Source organism: Atractosteus spatula, chromosome 13 (assembly GCF_055471065.1).
Source record: "Atractosteus spatula isolate fAtrSpa1 chromosome 13, fAtrSpa1.hap1, whole genome shotgun sequence".
Taxonomy (NCBI): Eukaryota; Metazoa; Chordata; class Actinopteri; order Semionotiformes; family Lepisosteidae; genus Atractosteus; species Atractosteus spatula.
This window is the reverse complement of record NC_142718.1, coordinates 9,331,103-9,353,942: the sequence shown is the minus strand read 5'-3', so window position 1 is coordinate 9,353,942 and position 22,840 is coordinate 9,331,103.

The window sequence follows — 22,840 nt, the reverse complement described above, 5'->3', positions numbered from 1 at the left end:
GCCATAATAAAAATACTAGTTTTTAGTATAGATGGGGGAAAGCAGCATTAAAGAGTGTGACACAATCAATTTCTACAGAAAACAAATGTAAGAAAAAAACACTTTTCTGATTGAGTCATTAATGGGATTTTCCATGCTAAATAATTGTTTACTGCCCTGTGATGCTCTGGAGTCCGGTCAATGGTGTATCCTGCCTTGCACTCATTGCTTGCCAGGATAGGCTCTGGCTCCCCCATTACCCTGCATTAGATAAATAGGTAGAAAATCGATTGATGGATAAATGTAAACATTTTGTTTTGTAAAAAAATTAAATGGATAGGGAAGAATTTAATTTTATGAATGTTACTCAGTGACACCAAATGTGTTGACATTGACTGTAGATGGCTCAAAAAGGATTTAACTGTTTGTACCGATATAATGGATTACATCTGAAAGAGATGGGCACCAACAGGTGTGGGAAAAGGATCTAAAAAGTAATTCAGAAACTTTTACATTGGAAAGGACAGGTGAAGAATCCAAAGATCATCTGCAAACCTACAAGAGGAATGCCTATATTGATCTAGTCGTTTTTAATATTTAAGATCAAATAAGACAAAAAGAGGTGACAGAACTTTAATGGAACTGTGATCATGGCAAGATATGCTTTAAAACATAATTTGAATCGGTACAGTCCAAACCTAAGTTTTGCAATTAAAGAAGGCTATGAAGAAATTAGTTTAACAGTAGTAAAGTGCAATATGATGAATGTGGAAACAGAAAGGAATTAATGAAAACAGTTTAATGATACTCTGCATGAAGAAATAGAAAAAATCTGTTCCTAAACTAACTAAGTCAAAAGCTACAAAATTGCGTAAGCAGTAAAACAAGAAATATATAAAGGGGAAAAAAACTCTTCACATAATAATTTTAAAGAATAGCATCAAATTAAAGAAATTGAGTACATAAGATTGGAAGCTCGGGTAAAAAGGATATTAGAAAAGCTAAGCAAGAGAAAGAAAAGAATACTGTAATGAAGGCTAAAATAATAAATGTTTAGCATTACAGAAATACAATAACAGTAAAAGAAGAGGAAATGAGTCTCAGAGATGTTAGTAAAAAGCTTTAAGATGATGAAAGGTAATGGATAATATAGTAACTGAATATCTCACCCTGAGTGACAGCATGCCACATGCTGGGAGCAAGTAAAATTTAGTATTAAATTTGAGGGAAATAGAAAAAAAATTATTGTGGTATCAATTGTATTGCAAGAAACAAGTAGCAATATTTAAATGTTGACAAAACTGTTCAGATAGTCAATCAAGATGGAGTAATACCCTTTGAGTGGCATTCATCAACCAAAAAAGTGACAAACGTGAACCAAGTAATTAAAGACTCTATCTTTATTCATATTTTGGTCATGGAAACAAGAATTATTAATAATCCAGTTCTACATCTACATGACATTCTCTTCTTTAATTTATGTGGTAGAGTTCTCTGAACAAGAAATCGTAGGAACAGATACAGACAGAGCATATGATATAGTGTATTAAGATGTTTGTAAGGTTTTAAAAAAATTGCATGAAAGATTAATACTTAGCAGAATTCACTAAAGACAATGGCTGGGGATTAAGAACTAATTATTGGATAGGAAACAGAGTGTACAGATATAGGGTGGATGCTTAAATTGGTGTGATATCCGGCCCACTGAGATCGTTATTTATATGGGTGCTTTTTTAATTTAAATCAATGAGCCATATCACCCTGCAGCACACAAATAGCAACCCACCAAAGCTAAGCAGGTGTGAGCCTGGCCAGTACTTGGATGGGAGACCTCCTGGAAAACACTAACGTTGCTGGAAGATGTATTACATCAGCCAGCAGGGGATGCTCACCCTGTGGTCTATGTGGGTCCTAATACCCCAGTATAATGACAGGGCCACTATACTAAAAAGGTGCTGTCCTTTAGATGAGACATAAAATCAAGGTCTTGACCATCTGTGGTCATTAAAAATTCCAAGGCCTTTCTCGAAAAGAGTAGGGGTGTTACTCTTGTGTCCTGGCCAAATTTCCCATTGGCATTTACCAGGTGATGGCCTCCTGATAATCTTTATCTATGATATGTCTTCATCACTCTGCTCTCCTCCCCACTGATAGCAGGTGTGTGGTGAGCATACTGGCGCACTATGGCTGCTGTTGCATCATCCAGGTGGGTGCTGCGCATTGGTGGTGGTGGAAGGGAGTCCCTATTACCTGTAAAGTGTATTGAGTGGAGTGTCCAGAAAAGCACTATATAAGTGGAAGGAATTATTAGTTGTAGATTAGTTTGCAGATTAAACCAAAACAAGATGATAAGCACAAACCGCGAAAAAATTCCAAAGAGAAGTGGACAACATTCAAGCGTGAGTAAACTTTTGGCAGATAATATTTAATATAAAAAATACAAAGTATTACATATAGGTAAAAAAATATGCCAAAATATACTGCATGATGGTAATAACTGCATTTCATGAAGCACCTACGTACAGTAAAACACTTACATGGTATCATTTTCATGTCTGGGTGGCACAGTTGTGCAGTGCTTAGCATCACTGCCATGCAGTGTTGGGGCACTGGGTTTACAGTGTTTACAGCAACAGTGTTGGGGTGGAGCGGTGGCTCTATGGCTAAGGATCTGCACCTGTGGCTGGAAGGTTGCTGACTCAAATCCCGTGGCTGGCAGAGGAATCCTACTCTGTTGGGCCCCTGAGCAAGGCCCTTAACCCCAGCTGCCTATAGGGACACTGTACAATGGCTGACCCTATGCTCTGACCCCAAGCTTCTCTCCCTGTCTATGTGTCTCATGGAGAGCAAGCTGGGATATGTGAAAAAGACAAATTCCTAATGCTAGAAATTGTACATGGCTAATGAAGTGATCTTGTCTTGTCTTATCTTATCTTAATTCAGGATCTGAGTGGAGCTTGGATGTTCTCCCTGTTTTTGTGAGTCGCTCTGGTTTCCTCCTACAAACTAAAGCCATAGTGGTAGGTTTATTCGGCGTCTGGAAAAATTGATCCTGTTGTGAGTTTGTGCATGATGTGAAACAAATGTTTGTGTCTGAGTGTATCCCACTTAGCACCCTCTACTTTGCCAGGATAGGCTCTGGTTTCTCTACAACCCTGGATTGGAAGAGGCAGTTAGAAAATGGATGGATGGATTGATGGATTTTCTTGTTCTACAGTATATGATGTGGGAAAGAAATTATAAAAGCGGACAGAGTTTTAAGATAAACAGCTGTAAGTGTAGAAATTAAAATACGAAATGTTAAGTGACAATTGCATTATGTACTAGTAAAATCTCAGAATACAGTGTACAATATTGCTAACCACACTGTAAAAAAAATATGACCCTTCTGGAGTCAGTCCAGAGAGAAGCAGCCATGGTTTTCAAAATAGTCTCCTGCTTTGACAGGTTTAAACAGCTGAATATTTTTTAACATTGAACAGGGTGAACTACTAGGTGAGCTGATACAAGTATTCCCAATCCTCAAAGGCATTGACAAAGTCATCCCATTGAATGTCTTTAGAGCGAACAATGAAAATCAAGCCAGGAACAAGCTGCTCAGTCATTTTATCAAATACAGTGGCTTGGCATCTTTAAAGAAATGGCTCGATGAGATCCTTCGTATTAAGACTTCCATGTATTTTTTATTTGCTCACTTCCCATAGTGTTCTTCCTTTTACCTGTTCTCGTGTTATTTCTGAAAATACCTTTGAGATTCAAAAAGCTGTTTTATTTCATTAAATGTACTATGAAGAGGACCTAAACCACAATAAAAAAGTGTGGTTTACATTTATGTAAAAAGAGTTTTTGTCATCATTACCAGCCATTCCCTGACCTCCACAAACAACAATCCTGTTTTTTAAATGTTAAGTCTAAATGATCTACTTAATGTTTGTATGTGCTGTGAATACAACACAAAATTAACCACTGAAGGGACTACATATCTATAATACTGTATGTATAATATTCAACCCTTTTAGGCACATGCTTAAAAACTGTTACTGCATAAAAGCTATCGATGCTGTTAATAACCACCTGGTATTTGAGTATGTTAAAATTATATAATAATGTTTGCAGCCCCTTCTCAATGAAGTGTAAACTGAACACTATAAGGTATGTGGTTTAAAATTAAGTTTTAATTTACAGTATGTGCTCACTTGCAGAATGGGATACTCTAGTATCAATAGTGCCTGGTTATTGTCTTCTAAAATCAGACAAGGTGTAACAGTAACCATTTGCAGGAATGTAAATTAATACATTTTTAAAAGATGGTGCATAGTTTTGGATCATTACATGCCAGTTTTGACTTCAGACGAATACATCTTCATGAAGAATGGAACATTGTTAGTTACACTGTTATTGTATTAGACTTTTTGCACTTTAATTCACTTTTTTGTTTAGATTAGTGCAGGTTTAAATTATTGTGGTATTTGCTTGCTCTTACATTTTTAGCTGCTCCCTGTCTCCAGCCTCTTGAATTGTCAACGGTTGAATTATTCATCATTGACCTATTAATGAGAGCTCATGATTTAAGCAAGCACAATGGCCATTCTTTGGGCATTTGTCTATCGTTCTGTATGTTGGACAGAGAAATAGAAACAAGACAGAGGTGTAAACGAACAATATAGTATTTATGAGCTTCAGAAACTAAGTAAAAAATTGAAGTATTTTTTAATTATTCAACTAAATGTAAGTTATAGACAGAGCTATACTAGGAAACATTTTAATGAGCTACAGTAAATCTGACTAAGCTCTCTCCTTTGCACATACCATGTGTTTAATTTGTAGATTTTTACAGAAACACTTTTCTGATGTTAGAGACTAATAAATATTACTACCCCTATTCTCAGGTATAGCAGAAATGTGGATGTTATCCACTTCACTGGGAGTCTTGTCACCTATTAAATCATACTTTAGTTTTGCAAAGCAGAAGCAGTTTGTTTGAGTTCATGTTTCTCAAAACGGTTTATATGGTATGTTAAAGGTGTTAATATTACGATAGCAAATCTTCAGGCTTAAACTGTAGCTTTTGTAATGGTTTTCAAAGATGGGTTAAGCTACCATCTTGGGTGTTGCACAACACCACGTTTTGTTACAATTCTAATGGTTTGTCAGTCACAGTAGACCTGCTTTTTAAGGAGTTGCTTGGTTGCCTAGCAGAAAGAAATCCTTACAAATTATATAATAGACTTCTCTTTGGGAGCCTAAAAAAGATCTTTAAAGAATCCAGGCCGTCGTGAGGCACAACCTTTAAGAAACACTTGGAAAAAATAGAAATCTATACTGATTCAGTCAGTAATTGATTATTTTACGTTTTTAAGATGTTAGGTAGAATGGAAACAAGATAATGTGACCCTTCAGGACCAGAATGTTATTTTTTCTGTAGTTTTGGAGTTTCATGTATTATATCATTATTCTTCGCTTCATTGGTATTTTGTGTTAATGATGGTGTTTTTTGGTCAAGAATACCATACTTTTTATTTGTTTGCAACAAAATTGTATGCAGTATTTTGTGGTTACTTTAGAGCGTTCTCTAGCTTTAAAAAAATCCTGAAGGTTTATTTATTCATATCTCAAATTTACTTGAAGTGTGAAAAAGTTTAAATAAAACGCTCTGGCTTTGTGTTGTAGCTTTAGGGTGGTGTTGAGGAATAGAATTGAAATTCAATTTAGAGACCGTTTTTGTTGCTTTTGTTCACTTTTATGTATTAGAACATCACCTTGGATAGAGCAGAATGCAATGTTTTTTTTTTTTTGGAATACTGATGAAGTTAAAAATTTATTTTTACCAGCTGAAAGAAATTGCATGACCCATATTGTGAATTGTGAATTTCTTTTTCCTCTTTTCTTTCTTTTTTATACTGAAGGATTTGGTAAAATGTGTGAAATCACCCTTAATTATTATTATTATTATTTTAATTTCCAGATTTAATTTAGCAAATTCAATGCTCGTTAACCTTACTTAATGAAATGAAACATATTAATATTTTCCTGCAACAAAACCACTTGGTTCTGTTTAAAACAATTAAAATTCTAATTTCCATTCTTGTTGCTGAGTTTTTAATGCTACTTTCAGTTGACTTTCATTTTTAGATGTCGTAAATTGTTTTTTTGATTTCGCCATAGCTTTCATAAAAGTAATACTAGCAGAATCGGAAATGTGCAGGAACAGTATTAATTCCAGAACTCACCATATGGAGAGCAGCTGTTTGTTAATTAAAAATGTAATGTATTTTAGTATATTTATGGCCATAACTATTCTTATAGTTTGCAGTAAAATTAATATGCAAAAATATACTTCAGTTTGGCAGTGGATGTAATGTATACAAGTTTGTGCTGTTATAATGATATCTTGTGCCTGTACTTGCATTTTACCATGAGTCTATGAGTCTGTTTATACTACACTTACATTTACTGTGACACTTTGTACAAGTTGTATAAATAAGGGCAACTTCTGAAAAAATAAATGTTAATAATTACTGTCAAAGACAGTTGTATGGTCGCAGCTTTTGCACACCGGATGCGTCTTTAATATTTTTATGCAGTCTCAATCAGAATGACTATTTTGCAGAGTAAAGAGAAGTGGACAACATTCAAGTCTGAGTAAATTCTTGGCAGATAATATTTAATATAAAAAATACAAAGCATTACATATAGGTAAAAAAATATGCCTAAATATACTGCATGATGGTAATCACTGCATTTCATGAAGCACCTACATACAGTAAAACACTTACATGGTATCATTTTCATGTCTGGGTGGCACAGTTGTATATAGTATAGTTGTATATAGTTGTAAATAGTATTGCTGCCTTGCAGCTCTGGGACCCTGGGTTCAGTTCTGGACCTGAGGTTCTATCTGTGTGGAGTTTGAAATCTTCCTGCTCCTGTCGGTTTCCTCCAGGTGCTCTGGTTTCCACCCACAGTCCAAAGGCATACTGGCAGGTTAATTGGCTTCTGGGAAGGTTGGCCCAGGTGTGCATGTCTGTGTTTGTGTCTGTGTCTGTATGTCTGCTCTACAATGGAACTGGTGTCCCGTCCAGGGTGTATCCTGTCTTGTCCTGCTGTTTGCTGGGATGGGCTCCGGCTCCCCCGTGACCATGAATTGGACGAAGCAGAAAAAGATTAACAGTATGCACCAAGTCTTAGAGCTTTATTTATTAATTTAGAAGTTTAGCAGTGACTACATTTGTAACTACAAAGAGGCTTGGGTTGAATCTGAACTTTTTATGTATCTGCTAATAACCGTGGCCTTTATTCGGATACAAGAAATTACTGTCAAACCTGCAAGCATAAACAGGATTTTTAATTTGAAATTGCCTGGTAGATCACAATTTTTATAAATCTGACTATAGGCGGTCTCAATCATATTTGCTGTCATTCCTTTGAAGAAATATGTATTTAAACATGAATATGACCAAGATTTTGAAGAGATGCATTGATTCACATTATGATATGTGACGCTCGACACTGACATCTTGGATATCTGCATAAATTTAATTTTCAGATCTCACATACATTAATCTTTATGAAATGGAGCCTTCTGGGAAAATAACTCTTGAGTAACATTTAATAATTTATAATATGTCTGAGGAATCTCTGCAGCTCAGGCAAGAGTTTTGCAAGAGATGCAGAGAGGGGGAGTGGTAACACAGGATAGGCCCTGGCAGAGATGTAGCCAGAGGTCTGAAGGAAGATAACAAGAAAAAAAAACTGACTGACAGCCCAGAGGCTCCTAAAACATTTTGCAGCGTATGATTTCAAGAGATTCATTTTAATTCAAGATGAGCCGTCCTTAAGGGTTTGAAATCTAAAACTTCCTACAAAAACTCATACTGTATTTCTAGCTGTTCTGCAATTAGAATTTCAATGTACAGTATCTGCACTTAACCATATTTTTTTTCTCTGTTTTCTGAGGTATAATTTCCGATATTAGGAACTAATGGAAAATAACAAAGAAGGTGAGGCATTAAAATCAATTACTGAAAAATCATTTCTATGGTAATATTTGTACATTTTGTCTGGATTTTGTTCATATCACTACTGTAGTGTGAAGGCATATTTTAATAATCAGATTATTTCTGATTATAGTTTCTCATATCTTATATGATTATATGATATCTTCAAAAACTTTTGGGGCAGACTATCTTTAGAGGGGCTGCAGTGCCCATAAAATGGCCTATAGAGGACACTGTGGACAAAGTGACAAAGACTCTCGCATATAAATGCTTAGCTTGTTTATTAATTATATGATTGATTGTTTGAAATGCATAATATTCATTAATTTTAATATAGCATCCATCGATTTAAATTCTGCACATTTAATTATGTATTCCAGCATTCTGTTTTGCCTTTTATTGCTTCCTCACATTATTTAACATATACTGTAAGTGATGTGTCAAACCTCTTATAGAGCTTCATGAAACTCAGTGTTTTTGCGTATATACAGTAGTTTGTTTTCGCTACCATAATGTAATACTATGCACATGCAATCACCTATGTATATCCTGGATGCTTAATACTAAATTCTTCATCTTTTTTAATTTAGCTGTGTCTTTCAGCTACAGAACATCTGGTTTTATTTTCAGCTTGCACAAAAATGTCCTGTGTCTTTTAACTCTTTTAACCATTTCAGCTTCTGTTGTTATATTTTTATGGCTTTTAAACCCAGCATTATTTTCTCAACATCTTCTGTGGCTGCACCTGAGTCTCCTGGTGTTCTGCTGAACAAACCATTTTAAGGTATCTCCATGCTGTTTGTACAGCAAGATCCCTGGGAGAGAGTTTGTGTATTTTTTATTTATGTGTCTGCCGGGAGGCTTCAGTTTTTCAGGCAGTGCTGATTTCTGCAAATCGGTCTTTGAGATGAAACTCCAAGTAAGAAGAAACCGTGCTAGCTGGAATTTTTGGAAGTTTTGTTTAAAGTTACCGTAACTATAGTGATTTCTTAGCTGAAACTATGCACACCTGCCTAAATCTCTAGAAACACCAAAGCAATGAAGAAAGGAAGGTATGTGAGGGGAGTGTAGTTTTCATTAATCAGACCTGCTGAATATCTTAATGTATGAAACCCTTTATCAAGATGTTCTCTCCACAGCTCTAATATTGATACTTTAAGGGCAGAGGTGTCTTAGTCAAAAAGGTACAGCATACAAAGCTCCTCCTGGTGTGTGCATTTTTCATTAAAGCAAATACAAATTCTACATCATTAAATAGCGAGGTATCCTAACAAACAGCCATCTTTTTTAAAAGTAAACCTAAATAAGAAAAATAAGACAAAAATTTAGCATTACAGAACACCATATGCTACTATTTTTCTAGTCGACATTACAGCATTTTTTAAATATAGAAATAATATCCACCATGCTAATGCAGCACACATTGTCCTTGTGTCTTTCTTATGACAAAAGATGCTTGTAGTCTATATTTCCATTAGATTATAATCATACTAGTTTAGTCTTAAGTGGTAGTTAGCATTGCTGCCTCACAGCGCTGGGACCCTGGGTTCAATTTCTGGGGTGCTATCCACTTGGAGTTTGTACAGTATATTCTGCCTGTTTTCACCTGGTTTCCTGGGTGCTCTGGTTTCTTTCCACAGTCTAAAGACATACTGGTAGGTTAATTGGCTTCTGGGAAATGTGGCCCTGGTGTGAGTCTCTGCGTTTCCTGCGATGGACTAGCGTCTCATCCAGGGCGTATCCTGCCTTGAGTCCGTTGCTTGCTGGGTTCACCCACAGCCCTGTATTGGATAAAGCAGTAAGGAAATAGATTGATAGTTTTGTTTTATTTAATTCATTTTTTGCTACTTTTTGAATGATTCATATGGATTTTTAAACCTATAGGAGAAAATGGTAAATGCAACAATGTTCTTCAAGATATTTAGAATGGTAGTCACTGCAGGACTCTATATGGATTCAGAAAAGCTCTGTACTGAATATGTATTCATGTAAGTCATCATACCACTTTTTACTCAAATCTTTTTGCTCAAAATTCCTATAAATTACTAGAGATACATTTTGTATTTTCTATAGTGTTATAAATCTCCTGCAGGATTCACCAATGCAAAATGAAATGTATGAGGCTGTTTTGAATTCTAAAGTTCTAAACAAGTATATTTTATATGCATATACTGTATGCATCTATAGCTGTATGTGTTGGATTGATAGGTGATAGTAACAGCAATGAATTGAAATCATAAGACTCAGATTGTGTTACAGGCTCATGTAGTCTTTATAACAGTAGTCAGTAAAAGGATATACCAAAATTTTATACACTAGTATAAACTTACAACCTACAGTATTTCAAAGAAAAATCCTCTGCACGGCATATTACCTGTTTACTGGCAATTCCATGCAGTCATTACAAAAATTACAACTGGTGTGAGAAATGAAAAATGGCCTGCAAACAGGAGACAGTTTAAAGTGAACATTGTTTCCATTGAATGTGGCAACTTTTTAATTCCGGAAAGTTCCTGATAACAAAGATAACAAAGGAAAAGGAAAAGCCCCATCAGGTAGTGGATCGCCAGCACTACAGATGATAATATTGGTGAGAATTCACAGGAACTTATGTGAAAGAACTAAACCTTATTAAACCACCTCCTAGGTTCTAAATTCTAGGAAGTTTAGAAGCTGGAAATGAGACACTTTTTTTTCTCAGTCATATACAAGAAATAACTCTTCAGACCTGTAACTGGTAGCTCATACTATGTTTCAGTTTTATGAAAACAGCTTTTGATTTATGATGTTACCTATATATTTTATTGTGTGGGTTCAGCGGACCCATTTATGTAGAGAGGTACTTGAGCAACTGCTGCTCTGCTTTGCATTTGAAGAGCTGAATACTGATCAGCTAGGAGCGCAGCAGCTATGCTGTTGCCGTGGAAACACAGGAAGCTTGTGAAAAGAGGTTTCTAGTCTGTCTGTGTTCTCATTGCAAAGAAGAGACAGAGAGAGCACTCCCTTCCTTAACCAAACACAATCAGCAGCATTATTATAAAAGCTGACACATTTAACCTCTCTACTGTGAGAAATCCATATGGAAATATCTTTAGTTTTGTTTCAAAAAGGGGTTCTGTATTAAATCTGTATTATAACAACTGAAGTGGTGTCAAACAAAATATTATTACCCTCTTCAGGTTTACCATTTCCCCTATGAGATTTAAGTAGAGAGATTATAGATTCTCTACTTTTACTAGTTAGTCACAAAATATAAAGTACATCATTGTTAAACAAAATGGCAAGTCCTTGCCAAGCTTATTCTTTCAGATGCTTCTTTTATTAACAATTATAAACTCAGTGATTCAGACTTTAGAAAGGTTTTCAAGTAGGTAGCTCCGTCAGCATGTGTAGGCTGCAAAGGAACAAGTAATAGGTTTATTCCATGCTGAAAAGAGAAGAAAAGCAACACAATGTTTTTGCTTTGGAGCCTTCCTCGGGTGTTTCATTTCTTTCTGTTTTCAGCATGGAATAAACCTTCACTTGTCACTTTAGAAAGATGACACATTTTATATAAATTTGCAAAACTAAACCACTAACCTGCATTATTATATGAGAGGTTATAATATGTCCGTACAGTACAAAGTATTGGAGTGGCATTGCTGTTTTCCACAGCTCTGGATTATGAAATCATAATAAATGAAACCACAGATCTGGTAATAAAGATGTGTACTTTTGCACCCTGAACACAATCATATGAGAAATATGTTTACAATGTTGAAAATGATGTCACAAACAAAACCTAACATTTATTCTACTTAATGCTTGTCTTCATGTTGTGCTGGTACAGTATATTTTAACTAATGCAATATATCAAGTGCCTGTAAAATGTAGTAAACTGCAGAAAATCTAATATGGTATTGCCCTGTTTCTTGAAGCATGTACTGTAAGTATTTTCTTACTCCTCCACACATTACTCCAGAACAGTCCGGTATGGGGTTACCATAGGGGTTACCACCACAGTTTTTATTATTATAACATCAGTCTCCACACACTGCAGACTTGTCAAGACTTGTTTTCATTCTGTAAGATATAGAACAGTCTTTCAAAATGTACTATGAATGTCAACGAATATGGTGTTGAATAATTATATGCATGTATTCAATTTTCAAGTCATGTGATTTTTTAGAGACCCATAGATGTTTCTCTAGTCAATCTTAAGCAGTGTCAGGAGTTATTAAAAATTCATCATTGCTCCTCTAGTAGATACAGTATATCTAGAGACTATAAAGCTCTCTCAAGACACTACTAAAGTATAACCGCAGAGAATAAAAGTAGTAATTTAACATGAAATACAGAAAACTGGAAGACCTTTCCTTACAAACTGCAGATAGATAATGCGAGTGTACTGACTGTAGTGGTACATTTCTGTGTGCTAATCCTCTGGAATTAGTTATATATATTAATCCACACTATGACATTGATGTTGGCAAAGCCATGCTTTGTGAGTCATATAACATGTTCTGTACGGTAAGTGCTGCTGATTTTAAAGTTAGTTTTACTTGTAAAAAATGTCTGGCTAACCCAAAGGTAGTGGAAACAATATGTGAACTGGAGGACCACATGCATCTACTCAGAGAAAACAGAGACCAAGAATTGTCTTAATTTGGCATAATTTTCCAATTCAGCGTCTATTCCTTGGCCAAGTCAGACCACCTCTTGGTCTCAGTTAAAATGGTCTCTAGGTGAACGTATTAGAGCTCTCACACAACCAATTCACCATTCAGACTTCAAACATATTCAAGCCTCTTAGTTTGCCTGTTACTATGGTGCTTATAATAGGAGATTACATAGTCAGAAATTTTAAGATTACGCCAAGCAGTTTCTGTAAAATGCCTCCTGGGGGACTAAGGTTTTGATATTGAAGTTAAGATGGAAGAATTGCCAAAGTTTTGACTATAAATGTACATTCTGACACTTACAATATATGATATAGACAATCAGAGAAAATAAAGCGAATCTTTATCCCAGTCAATGCATGAAAACTATGACAGGATTTGATCATTTCTGGCCCCACACCTCAATGAGGGGAGGAATCCTTTATCAGGCTCTTCTCCCATGGAACACTCTGTTCAGCACACAAAATGCACTTTTAATAATTGGAGCTATTTCAGGAAAACATCTGCTTTTTATAGGAGAGATATGTTGCCCCCTAGGTGGGGGGATACTTTATGCCATGAGAGAATATACTGTATAAGAGCACTGTACAGGCTACAGTCTCACAGTGTCTGTGTCACAGATTATTGCTACGTCAATCTAAATCACTTATTTTGGGGCATCTGAAAAGAACATAGAAACCGTTTCAAATCTAGAAAATAAAAATAAGTTTCCCATTAAAACTATCACTGTTCGTGTGGAATGAAATTTCACTGATCTTTTTCATTAGGTGCTATCACACAGGTAATTTATTTAAATAAATCCTGATAGGATAACAGGTGTGTCACCATCATGTTAGGCTTTGATGTATTTCAACAGTTTTACTCACCATTAATACAAAATATTTGCTACCTGACTAGCACAGCAGTTTTAACAATAGTTGAGGATTTCCCAGATGAATTTTAACATTTGCTTCAGTTAAAATCCAAACATTTCAATCCATAACTGTTTATAGCTGGTTGGGTTAACCACAGGACTATTCTTCTTCCAGTGTGAAGTTTAGAGAATTTTCTCTTTACATTATTTGTGAGGGAATTATTCTTAATTCTTTGTCTGATAAGTCTTTTATATCTTAAACAGTTGTGTCTTGAAACTTCCTACTCCAATGGTTGTGAAGGTATGTAATTCTGTTTTTGTCTATATATGCTGAATTGTCAACGTATGTTATGTTGCAAGGCATAACAGCCATATGTTCCTGGCAGAGTTACAAAAACAATGAGGAACTTGCTTGACTGTTCTTCACATGCACAGCCAATGTCAAATCCGTTTTATGAACAAGTTTTACAGACTTTACTGTATAAAAAGACCACTCGTTGAGCTGCAAGAGCTAGGCTCCCATATGCATATGTAATAAAGAAGACTTCAGCTACACGGACATTACTGTCATTTGTTTGACACAATAGTTGTTAATTTTGATAACATTCTTTGTGATACCTGTGTACGCTCACATAAATATTTTTTTATTTATTAGTAATTTCACATTACTTATAAATTATTTATTTATAAGCAGCGTGAAGTACTGCAGATGTCAGTGCATGACGCAACACTGTTTTTCCTATACAGTACATGTTTCTGCCAGGGAACATCATCAGGAAACAATCCAAACTTTCACTGTCATGCTGATGACATACAACTCTATTTGTCTATGAAATCCCATGATTCCACAGCCATAAACTAAGGAGTCATGGGATTTCACATAACCACCTGCCTTGCTGACGTAAAAATTGGATTTTGTATCCTATTTAATAACTTTCTTATTTTACAATGAGATAAAATGAAATTTTACAATTAGAAACGAACCCTGGGCTGTCTTAACTCTAGTGCCATCCATTTCAGAATTCCAACACAGGAATGCAAACACACCCAATTTTCCCAGAAGCCACATAATCTGTCATTGTCTTGACCTTTTGGTTTAGATCATGTGTGTGTAGCTTGACGGCAGCATTGATTTCCAAAGGTCTAGAAGGTGATCGAAGACCCTGAAGAATTCCGAAGAAAGCCGGTATTGCTTTGGTTTGAGCCCATTATATTAAGGCCAAGCAGCAGAACAGCTGGGTGGGAACCAGTGCTTTCCTCTTCCTTCTCCCTCCTTTCTCTCTCTCTGCCTCCTTGGCCTCTAGGCTGGTAGTAAGTGCTTGTGGCCTGCCTGAGACACTTGCTGTCTCCTTGAGGCTTGGAAGAGCTATCTGCTCTCTCTTTTCTCTGCCTTTCCTGTCTCTTTGCTGGGCCTGCATGTGTGGCTTGCCTGCAGCACTCATCTTCCTCTTCAAGACCAATGAAGGCTCTCTCCCTGTGCTTCTTCCTGCGCCTGAACCTGGTTGGGTTAACCGCAAGTGAAACAGGGCCAGGGCTCCTTTCCTCTATTCTTGTCTTCCACTGGAGCCTTGTGTTTTTTCCCTCTGCAGGAATGGCAAACACCAGGAATACAGTGTGATTCCAATGGGAGAACACAGGGGAGGAAATGACAACACGTTGCCACTTCATGGTGACTCTCCTCCAGGGACTGCTATGACTCCCAGTGGGGGAAATCTACTTCCTCCAGGAGACTTGATCGGAATGATACTATACATGGAGGCTTTCCTGGCTTCTGACAACAGTTACCAGAAGGTAACCACAAAATGTAGGGAGTTCAGATCTAAATCACCACTTTACAATTTCAGGGTGGAACCCATGAAAGGAGAAACATAGGACCATCACGCTCCTGATGTACAACCCCTGTGTGCCGACAGAGCTGAGCAGGAGGTATGAGGCTACAAGACAGCCAGAGCTCTCCACCAAACACAGTGCCCTGTACAAAGAGGTGAGGGGGAAACTGGTCACCAAAGAAAGACTGTGGGTTCCCAGACAAGTCTGGGAAAGGACGCAACCAAAAGAATCGGACAATAAGCTAAAGGACCTCAACTGAATGGCCATGCACCAGAGGCTGGCGACTAGAGAGGTCCTCTACAGAAACTCACTCACCAGGAACCTGCGTTGCCCTCCAGGCATGTGTTTCATCAAGGAAACGCAGGAGCACTGGAGTATTCTGGAGCTGTCCCTTCGGCAAAGCAGTGTAGGGCAGAATGGACAACACTATGCAACTCCTGGGAGTGAGAGTGGTACTCAGCTACCGTTGCATCGTGCTGGGGCTGGCTCCGACCGGATTGGGCAAAGGGACATAGTACTTGCTTTGACAACTGGTGTCCCTAACGAAACAAGGACTATGGAACGCAAGGAACACTCTCATCCAGCAAAACACAAAGTGGGGAGCGAGGGAGCTGGAGGAGATAATCCTTGCGAACCTCAGAGGGAGGATGATGCATGACATCACCAAATGAAGCTTCTCAGGGGTGAAGGAGCATTGGAAAGGACTATGGGCCTTGTACAGGGACTCCTCAAGAGGAAATCCCTGTTCCTTGGAGCTCCTGTGGAGGACTGGATGACCATAGTTCCAGAGCCGGGACAGGGAAAAGGCTTGGACAACAGCAAGTGGTAGGGCTGGGAGGGACTCTTTCATTATGCACATCTGACTCCAACATCCACTTGCTCTGATTGATAAAGGGCAATTATCTTTTTTTGGCACAGTTGTAAAATAGTAGAGATTGCATGGCTTTGCATGTGTGTGAACTTATTATTGAGAAATAAAGTTTATTTTGATAGAAAATAATCATTGTCTTTGGACAGTGGGAGAAAGTGGTGCACCCAGCAAAAGCCCACATTAACATGGGAAGAACATACAAATCCTATGCAGATAGGAGCCCAGGAATTGAACCGAGAGCCCCAATACCACAAGGCAGTAATGCTAACCAAGCCCCGGTGCCTCGATATATCATTTAGATGTGCTAGAACTTTTGTTCACATGTAAAAAAAACATATGGGGTATTTTTGTTTCCATCTTAGAAGTATTTCCTGGATAAAACGTTTTTTTCAACATGGGACAAAAATGTTATATGCACTAGTTAATTTCTGAATGCTTTCTAAATGGACAAAAGGGTAAACATCCTCGAGTCAGGGCCCTAACCTTAATCCAGTTGAAAATCTGTGTAATGACTTACAGTTACAGTCCTTCAACGGTTCTCTGCCAATTCTATTGAGCTTGAATAGTTCTGTAAAGTGGAATGAGCTTAAGATTGCCAAATATAGGTGTGCTACATTGGTACAGACCTATCCAAACAGAATTCAAGCTAAAGGTGCTTCCACCAAATGCAGACTCATTTTTGAGGTTTTCATTTAATTATTTTTTGGAATGTCTGAGCATTTGTTTTTTTACTTGGAGATTGTATGTTACAATGTATAAATAAATATAAAATAAATTCTGATTTAACATGTCTTGATTTCAGACTGTAGTGCCACAAAATGCATTGCTTTAAAAAAGTGTATGTAGACTTTCTATAGTCACTGTACCTTGTTCATGCCAAAATTATTTTACAGCCCTTTTTTGGTTTGTTTTTTATCAAGATCATGTGCTGTGACAGAAGTTAGTTTCAACAGTGTCAATATTTGTGCAACGCAACTAGAGGAAAAGTTTTGAACGTTTGTTTAGTGATACCTGTTCAAAAGTTCTTAAATTTGCTTTGATGTTGTGATTCAAGTTTTTTTTAATGTACCATAAACCAAAACAAGCCTCTGAATAGAAGTCAAAATTCCACACCATGATGCACTGCATGTTTAGGCATACAATACTAAAATAAAGCCATTGAATTTTAATTAACTTTTTCCACATTACAAACAGCAGTAAGTCAGTAAAGCAGTATAGAATCTGTATTTTGTGTGATAAGTTCAAGCTCTTTCCTTGTTCCAGAGCTCTAGAGCTCTAGATAAAGTAAGATGTTTCTGTAACATACATAGAATAACTGAAAAAAGTTCACTTTGAAAAAACACAGAGAATTCTGAATAAAAATCAGTCATTATCTAGAAGCAAAATGAACTGCATTTGAACTACATGAGTCTACAGCACAATATACAATCACAGTCAACTACAATTGTAAAGTTAATGCAATTGGTAATAATAATTGGTAATAAAACTGAAAACTGTCATAGTATTCCTGTTGTACAGAAATTGAGATAAAAGCATTAAACCATGCGGGAAACAACATCTGTTTCTCTGAAGTAAGTACTGGGATTATAATAATGTTCTCTGTATAATCAAAAAGCTGTCTCAGAAATATGGGTGTTAAGTTTCAGAAATGTGTTTCGTGTGTGATGCCTTTTAGCTGGGAACATTGTGCCACTTATGAAAGTCAGTATTTTTTACTTATCAAAGTGATGCATTTTCTTGTGTTTGTTATCTGGTAGAAATACATCACCAGCTTCAGCTCTGTGAGGCAGCAATGCTAACCACTGCACCTCTGTGCTGCCCTAAAAGAATTAACTACCAGAGGTAAATGGTATTTTTTATGGTATTCAACTGAAATAAATTCTATAAAATCTGTGCCCACATGCCTACAGTTCTAAATAGGTACTCACAACATGTTGAAGCAGGAAGCTTCTGAACTCACACAAAAGGAATTTGCCTTAGTGGAGGCAAAAAAAATATACTTTTGTTGTAATTTTACATTCATGTTACTGCAAGTTTTAGGTCTTACCCAAAATTCAGCAGTGCATAATCTACAAGTACTGGTGAAAATAAAACATATACTGTACATAATTACAAATGTGTACATTTTTTCCATTTTCCATTTTTTCCTTCAATATATGAACCATAACACTTAAAATTGTCAAAATGTTTTCATAGTAGAGAACAATAAAAGGCAATACATCTTAAAGATAATTACAATAAATTTGTTACAGTGAGAAAGGTCCACTCCTTAATGCTGTCTGTATTTCTTTAGTGTCTGATACCTGATACAGTAGGTTTCAATTCATCAGATGAATCCAAAGGGGAATGTTGGTTGTAGGCTGTAACCTGTTACTGTGTTATTGCTTCTCCTTATATCTTCTGTTCTCTTTCTTATGCAGTAACATCTGCTATCTTTTTAAATTAGGATAAATTAATATTTTTTGTTATACCAATCCAGTTTGGAATTGCCAATAGTGTGGTTTGCTGGACTGTACACAGGGGGAAATAAGGAAGTACTACAGTCGTATAAAGTCCACACATCCTGTTTCCAAAGTTAGATATTTGGTTGCCTAACAGCCTGAAATGAAGACATTTTAAATCAGAATTTACCATTAATGACCATAATCACATTATATAAGACAATTTCCAAGTGAAAAACAAATGCTCAAACATTCTGAAAAGTCTTCTTAAAATCTAGAAAAATTGAGATTGAGATTTTTAGTTCTGGCAGAAAAGATACTTCCTTTATTGTCCCAGTTTTGAGGGCAGATTAACACATCATTGAAAATTACCATAACAACCCAGACATCTTTTCTCCACCATCAACAGCTTGCTAAAGCCAAACTGCCCCACCACATTACCTGCCTCATCACAACTTTGCAGCACATTCTTAGATTTCTTTAGCTCCAAGATTGACAACATCCGGCATCACATTCTCTCCACTACGCATATCATTTCCATACCCCCTCCCTCCTTATCAAACTTTTCTGGTTCCCTTCTCTCCAACTTCTCTTCTTGACTCAGCATCCCTCAATGAGCTAGTTACACACATGAAACCCACCACATCTATTTTAGATCCCATTCCCACCACTTTATTTCAGTCCTGTTTCTCTTCTCTCTGTCCCATTGTCCTCAATATTATAAATGAATCCTTGAGCACTGGCATTGTACCAACGGTCCTCAAAACTGCTGACATTATCTCCGTGCCAAAAAAGCCTAACATGGCTCTCAACAATCTTAACAATTTTTCCCCATCTCCAACTTACCCTTTCTTGCAAAAATTCTAGAACGTGCTGTCACATTTCAGTTACATAACCACCTCATGGCAAATAACCTTTTCAAACCCCTCCAATCTGGCTTCTGTCAACTTCACAGCACAGAAACTGCCCTGGTCAAAGTCACTAATGATCTTCTAATAGCTTCTGATTCTGGTTCTCTTTCCATACTCATCATTCTTGATCTCAGTGCTACTTTTGACACCGTTGACCATGACATCTTACTTTCTCGTCTTGAGACTGTGTTTGGAGTTTCTAACATTGCTCTCAAATGGTTCAAGTCTTACCACACTGATTGCTGTCACTTTGTCTCTCTTAATGGGTATAGCTCTTAAATTGGTCTTGTTAAGTCTGATGCTCCTAGGGGCTCAATACTGGGCCCCTTGTTCTTCAGCATTTACATGTTTCCACTTGGTCAGCTTTTAAGGTCACATGGCCTCAGCTATCATTTCTGTGCCGATGATACTCAAATATACATCCAAACCATACCATACCAAACCTGACACTGATGTGGTTGTCTCTATTCTATCTAATTGCATCTCTGTCATAAAAACTTGGATGACTCAAAATTTCCTTAATCTCAACTGTAACAAGACTGAAGTCATGCTTATTGGCACCCCCATCAACTCTGTAAAGACAATCCTGTAACCCTATCTTTAGATGGTTCTGTACTTGAGCGTTAATCTAAATTGAAAAACCTTGGGGTGATATTTGATTCTGGCTTAACATTCGACCTACATGTGCAGCATATTGTCAAAACATCTTTTTTTAACCTCAGAAATATCGCTAGACTACGCCCTATGTTATTACTAACTGTGGCTGAAAAGCTGATCAACACATTTTTGTTCTCTCGAATTGACTACTGTAATGCTCTACTCGCTGGGGTTTCTAAATCTACTTTGAACAAACTGCAGTATGTCCAAAATTCGGCAGCCAGAATCCTAACCAGGTCTAGTGCAAGTGATCACATTACTCCTATCCTGGAGTCTTTGCACTGGCTTCCTGTCAAATTCTGTGTGGACTTTAAAATCCTCATGCTCACCTATAAGGCTCTGCATGGCTTGGCACCTCAGTACCTGTCTGAATTATTATCGCCCTACTCCCCACCTCGCAACCTTTGCTCTTCTAATTCTGATCTCCTAACTGTCCTCCAAGCCCTTCTACATTGTATGGGTGACAGGGCATTCTCCTGTTATTCCCCCAAGCTCTGGAACTCTCTTCCCAAGGACATCAGAGAGTCACCTTCTCTAAACTCCTTCAAATCCAGACTCAAAACCTTCTTTAGAAGAGCCTTTACTTACCCGGATCCATTCTTTACCCCTCTACTTCTACTTTTCTTAGTACCACCATCCACGGTCTCCTCAGTATATTGTAATTGTGTTTTATCTTGTGTATTCTTTTTATTTATTGTTGTTCTCATTCTGTAAAGCGCTTTGAGAAGCCACCTATAAAGGCGCTATATAAAATAAAGTTTATTATTATTATTAAAAAAGGTACACAATACATAAGAAATTTCACACAACACAAATCCATTTAATCTTATGTATTTATTCATGCATATGATTAAAAAACAAGGATTGCCAGTGAGTGAAATGGATACATAAGATAAATACAGTACATGATAATATTAACATACAACATTGAATTTCCTTGTGCAATATCCCAACAATAAAACAACAAGTATAGTACAAATATAAATACTTTTTATCCACCCTAAATCTATCCTATTTGCTTAGTTCACACTAATGTGTTTCAAATTTTGTTATAAATATATGTGTCCAGTATCCTCAAATGAAATATGAATCCATGCATATAACAAATATCATCATAATAGCTACAAAATACTTATTTTTGTTATTTATAAAGTATTTATACAATCAGTATTTGCCTTGGTACAATCTACTCTATACTTTTCATTAATGTTAAAGCAAAAGCTGTTTTCCTGGTCTTAGTCATAACATTAATTTAAGCACTTCTGCTATTGTAGGCTCTTATACAAGCACAATCTGTTTCCATATAAAGAAGCAAACATAAAAAAGTTAATTAGCAAGACAAAAAAAACCTCCAGCCATACAATGCTGGAAATATTTTTTGTCAGCTAGGCAGTCTCATAGTGGTTACTTAAAGGATTATATGTTAACATTTAGGGCAGCAGCAAATGAAATGAGCATGCTATTGGAACACTAACAGCTAAAATGTTTTGAAGGTTTACTACTTTTTCTGTGAAAATGTTTATTTTCTTTCATTCAGGGAGGATACCTTAATGTGTTTGTTTTTCAATTATAATAGTTTCACTACTGTTAAAACAAATTTAACAGTTGGATATAGAGGATATCGGAGATCACTTGCATGTGCAATACTTTCTGAAAATATTAAAAGAAATATGCTGTTTATGATAATACAAGTTTAACTTTAAGGTGCCATGACCCTTGTATGGTCACAGGTGTCTGTGAGAGCTCTTACGATGTCTTCATATTTTCAGTTTCTAATAGTATAAAATCCTCCTCATACTGTCATTAATATTTTCAGCATATATCCTGTATATCCCAGAATTGAGCTGTCACTGTTTTTTGGATGTGACTGATAGAAGCATTTTTAACAGATGTGCTGTGTTACTCAATGTGATGTGTCACATCGAGTACGTCGACTGCATTACCTCAAACAGTATTAATTCAAACCTAAACTATTGTAAAACCTCACCCTTTGTTGAAACTAATAAAGTAGTGGCACTTTTAAGAGTCTGCTCTGCACACTCCGATGCTTGCAATGAAGTAGAAGGTGGAGGGACTTCTGCCTTTTTACCCCACATTACAGGTGTCAGTGATTTTGAATAACCCTATTTACACAACACCCATGTTTGGAATGCTATTGGGCTTTACCAAACAGCACATTTTATTCCAGACATTTGTTGATTACAGCACTATGTCATTCTTATTGTGTACAGATTATTTGGACTGCATGGACATACTATAGTTAATTTCCTCATCCTCATCTGAAGAAATATAAAGAAACAAACTATCAACTCTTCCTTTTGTGTATTTTGTACATACAAATGTGATGCTATAATTTTGAACTGAACCTACCTGCGTTTATATGTAAATACACCCATTTCTCAAAACAGGTATCCCTTAAGCAGCTAAAGAAAATACAGTATGCTAAACTAAAATTTATTGCAGCACTGTAGTGCTCGGTTTTTACAGACATATTTATTTTTCCTTTATCAAGAGTGATCTAAACAATATTTACATAAAGATAATGTGTTAAGGCCTTTGTTCTTGTAATAAACATCCTGTGATTATTTTTAATCCATTTGAAGCCTTTGTTTAGGCAAGTATTAATATTTCTGGGAAATACAT